The sequence below is a fragment of the Hylobates moloch genome, unplaced genomic scaffold (genome assembly GCF_009828535.3).
Source record: "Hylobates moloch isolate HMO894 unplaced genomic scaffold, HMol_V3 SCAFFOLD_15, whole genome shotgun sequence".
Classification (NCBI taxonomy): Eukaryota; Metazoa; Chordata; class Mammalia; order Primates; family Hylobatidae; genus Hylobates; species Hylobates moloch.
The window spans coordinates 32496462-32506300 of record NW_026652290.1 but is presented as its reverse complement, the minus strand read 5'-3'; the positions used below and the strand labels follow the sequence as shown (position 1 = coordinate 32506300).

The following is a 9839-nucleotide window of genomic DNA, read 5'->3' as shown; positions in this document are numbered from 1 at the left end:
GTAGGTTTGGTCTTTTCACATAGTCCCAAATTTCTTGGAGGCTTTGTTCATTTCTTTTTATTCTTTTTTCTCTAGACTTCCCTTCTCGCTTCATTTCATTCATTTCATCTTCCATCAGCGATACCCTTTCTTCCAGTTGATCGCATCTGCTACTGAGGCTTCTGCAATCTTCGCGTAGTTCTCGAAACTTGGCTTTCAGCTCCATCAGCTCCTTTAAGCCCTTCTCTCCATTGGTTATTCTAGTTATCCATTCTTCTAATTTTTTTTCAAAGTTTTTAACTTGTTTGCTATTGTTTTGAATTTCCTCTCGTAGCTCAGAGTAGTTTGAACGTCTGAAGCCTTCTTCTCTCAACTCGTCAAAGTCATCCTCCATCCAGCTTTGTTCTGTTGCTGGTGAGGAACTGCGTTCCTTTGGAGGAGGAGAGGTGATCTGTTTTTTAGAGTTTCCAGTTTTTTTGCTCTGTTTTTTCCCCATCTTTGTGGTTTTATCTACTTTTTGTCTTTGATGACGGTGATGTACAGATGGGTTTTTGGTGTGGATGTCCTTTCTGTTTGTTAGTTTTCCTTCTACCAGACAGGACCCTCAGCTGCAGTTCTGTTGGAGTTTACTAGAGGTCCACTCCAGACCCTGTTTGGCTGGGTGTCAGCAGCGGTGGCTGCAGAACAGCGGATTTTTGTGAGACCACGAATTCAGGTGTCTGATAGCTCCTCTGAAAGTTTTGTCTCAGAGGAGTACCCGGCTGAATGAGGTGTCAGTCTGTCCCTACTTGGGGGGTGCCTCCCAGTTAGGCTGCTCAGGGGTGAGGGACCCACTTTAGGAGGCAGTCTGTCCGTTCTCAGATCTCCAGCTGCGTGCTGGGAGAACCACTACTCTCTTTAAAGCTGTCAGTCAGACAGGGACATTTAAGTCTGTGGAGGTTCCTGCTGAGTTTTTGTTTGTCTGTGTCCTGCCCCCAGAGGTGGAGCCTACAGAGGCAGGCAGGCCTCCTTGAGCTGTGGTGGGCTCCACCCAGTTCAAGCTTCCTGGCTGCTTTGTTTACCTAAGCAAGCCTGGGCAATGGCGGGCGCCCCTCCCCCAGCCTCGCTGCCGCCTTGCAGCTTGATCTCAGACTGCTGTGCTAGCAATCAGCGAGACTCCGTGGGCATAGGACCCTCCGAGCCAGGTGTGGGACACAATCTCCTAGTGTGCCGTTTTCCAGGCCTGTTGGAAAAGCGCTGTATTAGGATGGGACTGACCTGATATTCCAGGTGCCGTCTGTTACCCCTTTCTTTGACTAGGAAAGGGAACTCCCTGACCCCTTGCGCTTCCCGAGTGAGGCAATGCCTCGCCCTGCTTGGGCTCGCGCACAGTGCGCTTCACCGACTGTCCTGCACCCACTGTTAGGCACTCCCTAGTGAGATGAAACCAGTACCTCAAGCAGAAATGCAGAAATCACCCATCTTCTGTGTCGCTGGGGCTGGGAGCTGGAGACCAGAGCTGTTCCTATTCGGCCATCTTGGCTCCACCCCACTTTCCAGATAATCTTATACAGTCTGATAGTTTTTAATATTATCTACATGCTGATAACTCCAAAATTTATATTTCCAGGCAAAACTTCTTGAAACAAATCATATCTTAAAAGTGACAACTTCAAATTCCTCTGACATTTGGGGATCATTTCGTTTGTAATAACATAAATATATTTCTAGTCCAAATGACCCAAATTAACCCTCTGGACCTATCTTGAATGAATGGCTGATTTCAGAAAAAGGTGATGATGATGTGGCATTTGATTTAGACAATCCACCCCCTCCCCAAGATCCCTTTTGGTTCCCTTAAAAATGCATATTAGACAACTTCCATTGTATTGTCCCTTAAATTTTTCAGTGTATTTACATCCATTACCTCAAAATCATAATGTAGGATGACAGATTTTATTTTTAGCTCCATTTTCCGGATGAACAAACTAAGTTTCAGGAAGATTAACTGCCAAATGTCACACAGCTTAAAAATGAAGAAAATGGGATTCAAACACAAGACAATAATGAAAACACGGTGCTTTTTCTGCTGAAACAGGCTACCTTCCTCCCTTTATCTGCACCTCTGGCTGCTTCTCTGGAGATGTTTTAGTATGAAGAGAGCTTCAGAACTCTGAGTTTGACAGACTTGGGTTCAAATCCCAGCTCAATCATTTGCTGAATTACCCTGGGAAAAACTCAACCATTTTAGCTTTCTGGTGTGAAACAGCAATGACATCATCTACCTCATAGGCTTACTTTGACAATTAGAGGTTAATAAAGAAATATACCATAAACTTAGGGAATGAAGAAATAATTTAATGGCCCCACAGAGCATGGCATCTCCAGAGTGAGAAAGGGGAGACAGAGACACAGTGTGTCAGAGCATGACTACATCGAGAATGTCAACATGAGAGGGTAACCAAGCATGGGCTATCACCAGAGCCTGAGCAGGGTGAGGATAATGGAGTCAGACAAAAATTGAAGTCACAAAAGGAAGATGGCAATCTGACCCAGGATGCAGGAACCCCACATAGCGAAGATGCATGTCTTCAGAGGATGGCCACCTGACATAGTGTGAGAGCCCAAGCAGAGCGAGGAGGCCATCTGCTTAGAAGAGTGGCCCAGAAAAGGGTGTCAGAGCCAAAAGAGGGTGAAGAGGACATCTGCACAGGTCAGCCTGGCCTGGGGTGTTGGAGGATGAGGGTGAAGTAGGATTAAAGGTGGAATCTATACCAAGTGGAGCCAGAGCACCAAGTGGAATGAGAGATGTTTGTGTGGGGAGCGGTGATGCTGGCAGCCCAGCACAGGGTGTCTGAGCCTGGGGAGGACACAGGGTGTCTGAGCCTGGGGAGGGTGAGGAGGGAATTTCTGCAAGATATAAGGCACTGAATTCTGAAAGGGAGGGGGAGGAATCCAGATTGGTGATGGCAATCTGACATGAGGTGTTGGAGCCCAAGCAGAGTGAGGGCAGTGTCTTTACGTGAGGTGGAGAATGTGGTGGCAGGGGCATGGCTCAGTATGCCTGAAGCCCAGCAGAGTATCAGAGTCTGATCCTTCACTCAGAGATGGGGTAGCAGTGGGTAGCTGCAGTGGCGATGGAGATCGTAATCAATTAAATTAATATGTATATTAAAGATATTGGGATCCAGAATTCTCGCTGTTGAAGAAGATTGTTAAAAATAAGGAAAGGTAATAGGCCGGGCACAGTGCCTCACGCCTGTAACCCCAGCACTTTGGGAGGCCAAGACAGATGGATCACCTGAGCTCAGGAGTTTGAGACCAGCTTGGCCAAGATGGCGAAACCCCATCTCTACTAAAAATACAAAAATTAGCCGGGCACGGTGGCACGTGCCTGTAATCCCAGCTACTCAGGAGACTGAGGCAGGAGAATTGCTTGAACCCAGGAGGAAGAGGTTGCAGTGAGCTGAGATCATGCCACTGCACTCCAGCCTGCGTGACAGAGTGAGACTCTGTCTCAAAAAAAAGGAAAGGTAGAAAATTGGACTGGAATTTGAGATGCTGGTGTGAAATCATGGTTTCCAATATACGTTGAAATATAGATGTAAATGTATGTACATTTATACACACATATACATATTCCCTAGTTGTGTCTTAAGAAGGCACTAGATGCAGCGACATTCAGTAGTAATGAGCACATCTAGTGACCAGATATTGGTTTGTAAATGCTATTCTCAACTAAAAGGAATCTGGGCTGCTTGGAGAAATGGCTGATCTGAGGGCTACGGTAGGAAGATACAAAATAAGCCTGGAGCACCTCTTCCAAACTCATTCAGGTTGCTGGTAGATTAAGTGGCTGTGGTTATAAGACTGAAATCTCCACTTCTTGTCATCTGGGGGTTGCTCTCAGCTACTAGCGGCTGTCCACAATTCCTAGATACATGGCAGTTTACTTCTTCAAGGCTAATAGCAGAATCTCTCTGATGCTTCCTATCTTTGACTTCAGAAAGGGCCCAGTCTCTTTAAAGGGCTCACCTGATTCATTGAAGTCTACCCATGATAATCTCCCCCACTTTTTTTTAGACTAAAAATCAACTGATTTGAGACCTTAATTGCATCAAATGCCAAATCTTCATATTTGCCATATAATAAAAATTAATCATGGGAGTGAAATCCATCATATTCATAATAATGCCCACATTCAAGAGGAGGGATTATGTAGGTCATATACACCAGGGAAGAGGAGTCTTGGGAGCCATCTTAGAACTCTGCCTACAGAAAGGAGGAGGGGGCAGAGAACCACTCTTTTTCATTGAAAAAAATCTTCATTATGCTTTTATAATTCATTAATCCATAATAAACTCCATAACAAACTTTATTTCACAATAAACTTTTATTTAACTATGTACAACTTCAGTTAAAAATTGTATTTAATAGAACCTAAATGCCACTGAATAAGATTCACCATTTCTTATGTCCCACTAAGAAAACAATAACCTGCTAATTAAAATGTGAGTCTATCAATTGTAAAATATATTCCAGTTTGAGATGTTAAATAATGTGTAGCTCAGAATAACATACAGTAACTAAAAACATGTCTTTTTTGTTTTTTTCATGCCTCCAAGACAAGTTTGAATTTCTTAGTTTATTTTTAAATAATGGAAATGAGTGTTACAAATTTCACAGGAATCAACAGCACTTTTAAGATGACTTGGGCATCTTGTCCCTTCCTATCCAAACATATACATTCTCCCCTTTCCTTTTAACCCTTCTAAATATATCTATTCTTCCTAGTTTTCTGCTCCTTGCTATGAAAATAGCCCTCCCCATCTTAATTCTCTTCATTTCTTAGTCCATTTGGGCTATTATAACAAAAATACCATAGACTAGGTGGCTTAAACAACACTTATTCCTCACAGTTCTGGAGACTGGGGGAGGTCAAGGTCAAGGTGCTGGTAGATTCAGTGTCCGGTGAGGGCCTGCGTCCTGCTTTGTAGACAGCCATTTTCTCGCTGTGTCCTCACATGGTGGAAAAGGGAGTCAGCTTCCCAGGGCCTCTTTTATAAGGGCACTAATCCCATTCATGAGGGGCTCCACCCTCAAAACCCAATCACCTCCCAAAGGCCCTACCTCCTAATAGTAAGTCCTAGGAGTTAGGATTTCAACACATGAATTTTGGGGGATGCATACATTCAGTGTATAACACTTCCCTAAACCTGTTTCTTAATGTGAGCTCTTTGCAGGAGCAGAATACAATGAACGTAGTTTTTGATGAAGAGGTTGGTGAGGGGGAGAAACACGGACTTTGGGAAGAAGAATGTAGGTTTGCTTCTTGGTTCACATTTATTAGTTTCCCTTTGGCTGCAGGTAGCATAGTAGACAACCCAAATCAAAATGGCTTCAGCAATAATGAAAAGATATCATTTCAGGTGGTATGACATGAAATCTGAAGGTGGGGTATCTCTCCTCTAAGACTGGTTAAGTCCATGGCTCAGCTGTTATCAAGGATCCAGCCTCTTCCCAACTTTCCTGTTATCTTCAGCTAGCACTCCTTGAAATCTTAAGGCAGCTGCCTCCATTCTGGTGTCATAATCCCTATTATAAGATTGTGATAGAGATTAAAAATAGATTTAAAATGCATAGACACAATCCTAGCGTTCTGCTCAACCTAAGATATTCTGATCTCGCCAAACTCCAAATGTGATGTCTGTGCTTCTAATTGGCAGGAGGAGCCCCATGCTCATTAGGTACATCACCAAATCACCTAGTATTTTGACTTCAGCAAGCACAACTCAGAAGAAATTCCTTTTTTGTTTTAAAGAGACAAGGCTCTGTCGCCCAGGCTGGAGTGCAGTGGCACAATCAGAACTCACTGCAACCTTGAATTCATGGGCTCAAGTGATCCTCCTGCCTCAGACTCCTAAGTAGCTGAGACTCAAGGTGTGCACCTCCATGCCTGGCTAATTTTAAAACTTTTTGTAAAGATGAGATCTTGCTATGTTGCCAAGGCTGGTCTGAAACTCCTGGACTCAAGTGATCCTCCTGACTTGGCCTCCCAAAGTGCCGAGATTAAAGGTGTGAGCCACTGCACCCGGCCTGAAGAAATCCTTGCATGTGACCCCCCAGTGGTTATGCTTATAAGAAACTAGTCAGTGAACTGAGACAATTACGCTGACAGTCAGGAAACCTATTAAAACAGGGGACAGTCATTTAACATCTCTAGGTCTGAATTCCTAAAGTTCTACAATTGGATCAAGTCAAAACAGCAAAAGGCTACATACTTGACCTATATTATCTCACCAACAGATAAAAATTGAGTTCTGCCTGGGCGCAGTGGCTCATGCCTGTAATCCCAGCACTTTGGGAGGCCGAGGTGGGCAGATCACGAGGTCAGGAGATCAAGACCATCCTGGCTAACATGGTGAAACCCTGTCTCTACTAAAAATACAAAAAATTAGCCGGGCGTGGTGGTATGCGCCTGTAGTCCCAGCTACTTGGGAGGCTGAGGCAGGAGAATCGCTTGAACCCGGGAGGCGGAGGTTGCAGTGAGCCAAGATCGCACCACTGCACTCCAGCCTGGGTGACAAAGCAAGACTATCAAAAAAAAAAAAAAAAAATTGAGTTCTACTATTATGTGGCTTTTAGTAACTGACCATGAAAAGACCCATATGAAACCTGTCACACAGAATTTTAGAAATCAGAATTCTGTCCATTCTATTCTGTGATTTCCATAATGAACACCCATATAAGAATTGTTTTTATGAAATTATTGAGAGGTTTTTGCCTCCTGCCTCCTTTCTGATATTGAGAAGTAAGTAGTTGATCACTTTATCCTGTTTGCTTTGGCTTTAAAGATGGTCAGGGATAAATTTAATAGAGCCATGAAAACCATGATGGCCAAATAAATCTGTGCAGATTTTTCCCATACAACTTTCTTGCTTTATTTCTCCTGGTTTGAATTTTTTAGACCATGGTTTTATTATATATATATATATATCTTATATATGCTTGGAGCTGCATCAAGGGTCAGTGAGATTTACTTCACAGAGGTAAGGAGAGCAGAGGGAAGTAGGAAGCCTGGCTTGGTATGGCTACAATGGCTAGGTGATAGAGAACTTTGGACGAATGGCTCTTGAGACGAATGGCTCTTGGTTCAGGGAACGGCACAGTGGGGGCATGGCTGAAGCAGTATACTCGGAAATCTGCTCCGAGGAACCAGAGCAAACTGTACAGAGGAAAGGGGAGCATGGAGGCCAGCGATTGGCTGTGAGGTGCTGCCATAACCCAGGTAGGAGAGACCCCCAGGCTAGCAGCTGCTTTGACAACACAGGACACATTCATGAGAATCTCTCTCTCCTAACTTGATTTAACACAAGTTATTTCACTGACACAGGTACGCTTGTTTCTTAAAACAATTATTTGAAAAATAAGAGGTTTTTAACCTACTCTATTTGACTTCTGAGTCCCTCAAATCTCTGCTGTGTCTTTTAAGTTTACAAGTGAGATGGGTACTGCCTCAGGAATATAAGAATTGTTTTTTTTTCCTTATATATAAACTTTATATATAAAATCTATACTTCATAAGTATCAAACTATACATGAGGTAATATTAGGAAATAAACTGCTAGACTGTAGTATAAGATTAATTACAAGTATTGACAAGGCTCATGAAAATTAAAAAATTAAGTATTCCTATTTATTCCCTTTCTATGCAATGAATTGCATTATCCACCTTATTAGGTTATTATGAGACTTAAGAAGTGCCTTGCCCTCCTCCTGAGCCACAGCTGGGAAGTGAACCAATCAACCTGGGCAGACAGCAAAAGGGCATTGAGAGATGACTTGCTCTCCATTCCTCAGTTTCCTGCTTCTCAGGGCCTAGGATTTACCCTTGTTTCCTGCTTTCTTTGGTCTTGTCTGATAAACCTTTGCTTGGAGTATATGCAATTCCCTTTCTTGCTTTAGCAGGATTAGATAACAATGAAAATAACTTTGATTCCTATTTTCAAATAGGACTTTGCTAAGAAGTATCACTAGCTTTGGTGTACTCTGTATGTCCAGCAAGTTGGTAATACTTTTCCCAGCAATAAAACAATATAATGACAAGTTTCCATTTCATGGTATTTGTCTAATAATAATCAATATTACTATATACAACTGCATATTTAGAATCTTATTATTATTATTTGTACTTGGAACATTTGTATTTGAATCTTGTGTTAATGATCCATCACAATCCTAAAGTTTGTAATTCACACAAGTGTATAATCTGACTACAGTTTATAAACCAATGAGAAAGATAAATATTCTTATATTTTAACAACAGAAAAGTTAGGAACTCTAAATTTAGAAATGGTATAGTAAGAGATATTGTTTCACTTTATTTATAATAGTAAGAAACTTGAAATAAATGTCTAACAATAGGAAACTGGTTTTAAAAAATCATAGAACCATAATTTATTTTAAGCCCTAAAATGAAATTGTGAACAACCATTAAAAATATGTTGTGAAACTATTTAATGTCATAAAGAGAACTGTTTTTATGGTCCATCTACCAATGTCTTCTGAGCAGCTCTCTCTCCTCAAACTTCCTCTACCTCTTCACCCACCCTCACTCAGCCTAACCTTGCTTCCTATTTTATTAAGGAAATCCAATCAATCAGAAGAGGTTTCTACAATTTACTATCACATTTACCCACCAGCCATCATCTCTGCCATATATGCTCCTCTCCTATTCCAATGGCTGGAATGTCTCAGTGAAGACCAAGCCCTTCACCTGTACATTAGATCCCAGCTCTCTGTCCCATCCATTATGGAAGCTGCACATCACCCCAGTCACACAAGAGGGCACTCTGAATGAGGAATCTTGTAAACTACTCCAAATCATCAGTCTTGAACAGTCTTGAACAGGCATGGGCGTTAAGTACTCTTTATCTGTACATTGCTACCTACAGAAGAAAACAGAGAACAAAAACATATCAGCTCATGAAAATTACCAGCTTAGCCACCCTTACTCCCAGCTCTCATCTCCCAAAACAACAACAACAAAAAACATATAGCTGAAGAAAACAAGCAAAAATCCAAACTGAATTAAACACCCCTCTTTGGGAAAATTAAAGAACATTCTGAATTGAAATTCAAAAACTAAGATTAGAACTGAAGCAAAAAAACAAAAAATACAAATAATGACACAAGAGTTGACTAACCTCAGAAATGGCAAACAAGAAAAAAAATCATATTACCCTGCCTTCCTGCCTTCCTTTCTTTCTTTCCTTTCTTTCTCTCTCTCTTTTTCTCTCTCTCTCTCTTTCTTTCTTTTCTTTTCTTTCTTTCTTTCTTTTCTTCTTTCCTCTGTGACCCAGGCTGGAGTGAACTCGGCTCGCTGCAGACTCCCTGCGTCTGGCTCCCGGGATTCTCCTGCCCTGACCTGCGGGCTGCCTGGGATTGCTGCCGCGTGCCACCACCCCTCCCTGGTTTTTCTCCTTTGGCTGGAGGCGCGGTTTCGCCATGTCGCCCAGGCTGGTCTCCAGCTCCTGACCTCCAGTGCCCTGCCCGCCTCTGCCTCCCGAGGTGCTGGGACTGCAGACGGAGGCTCACTCATTCGGTGCTCGGTGTTGCCTGGGCTGGAGTGCGGTGGCGTCGTCTTGGCTCGCTGCAGCCTCCGTCTCCCAGCCGCCTGCCTTGGCCTCCCAGGGTGCTGGGATTGCAGCCTCTGCCCGGCCGCCGCCCCGTCTGGGAGGTGTGGAGCGTCTCTGCCTGGCCGCCCATCATCTGGGTTATGAGGAGTTCCTCTGCCCGGCCGCCCCGTCTGGGAGGTGAGGAGCACCTCTGCCCGGCCGCCACCCCGTCTAGGAAGTGAGGAACGTCTCTGCCTGGCCGCC

The 9839-nt window shown here is 43.3% G+C and overlaps 1 protein-coding gene across 4 annotated transcripts in view; it reads right to left on the bottom strand.

Moving 5' to 3' along the window:
- Positions 1–4377: 4377 nt before the first annotated feature.
- ZC3H8 (zinc finger CCCH-type containing 8) overlaps positions 4378–9839 on the bottom strand; it is a 48830-nt gene continuing 43368 nt past the window's right edge. For 2 of the 4 annotated variants that reach the window (XM_032177283.2, XM_058428685.1), the window contains one exon: positions 4379–8906. The gene's annotated coding sequence lies outside the window, so the exon portion shown is untranslated. Of the gene's footprint in view, positions 8907–9839 lie in introns of all 4 variants that reach the window. The other 2 variants (XR_004252249.2, XM_032177284.2) reach the window with 2 other exon arrangements.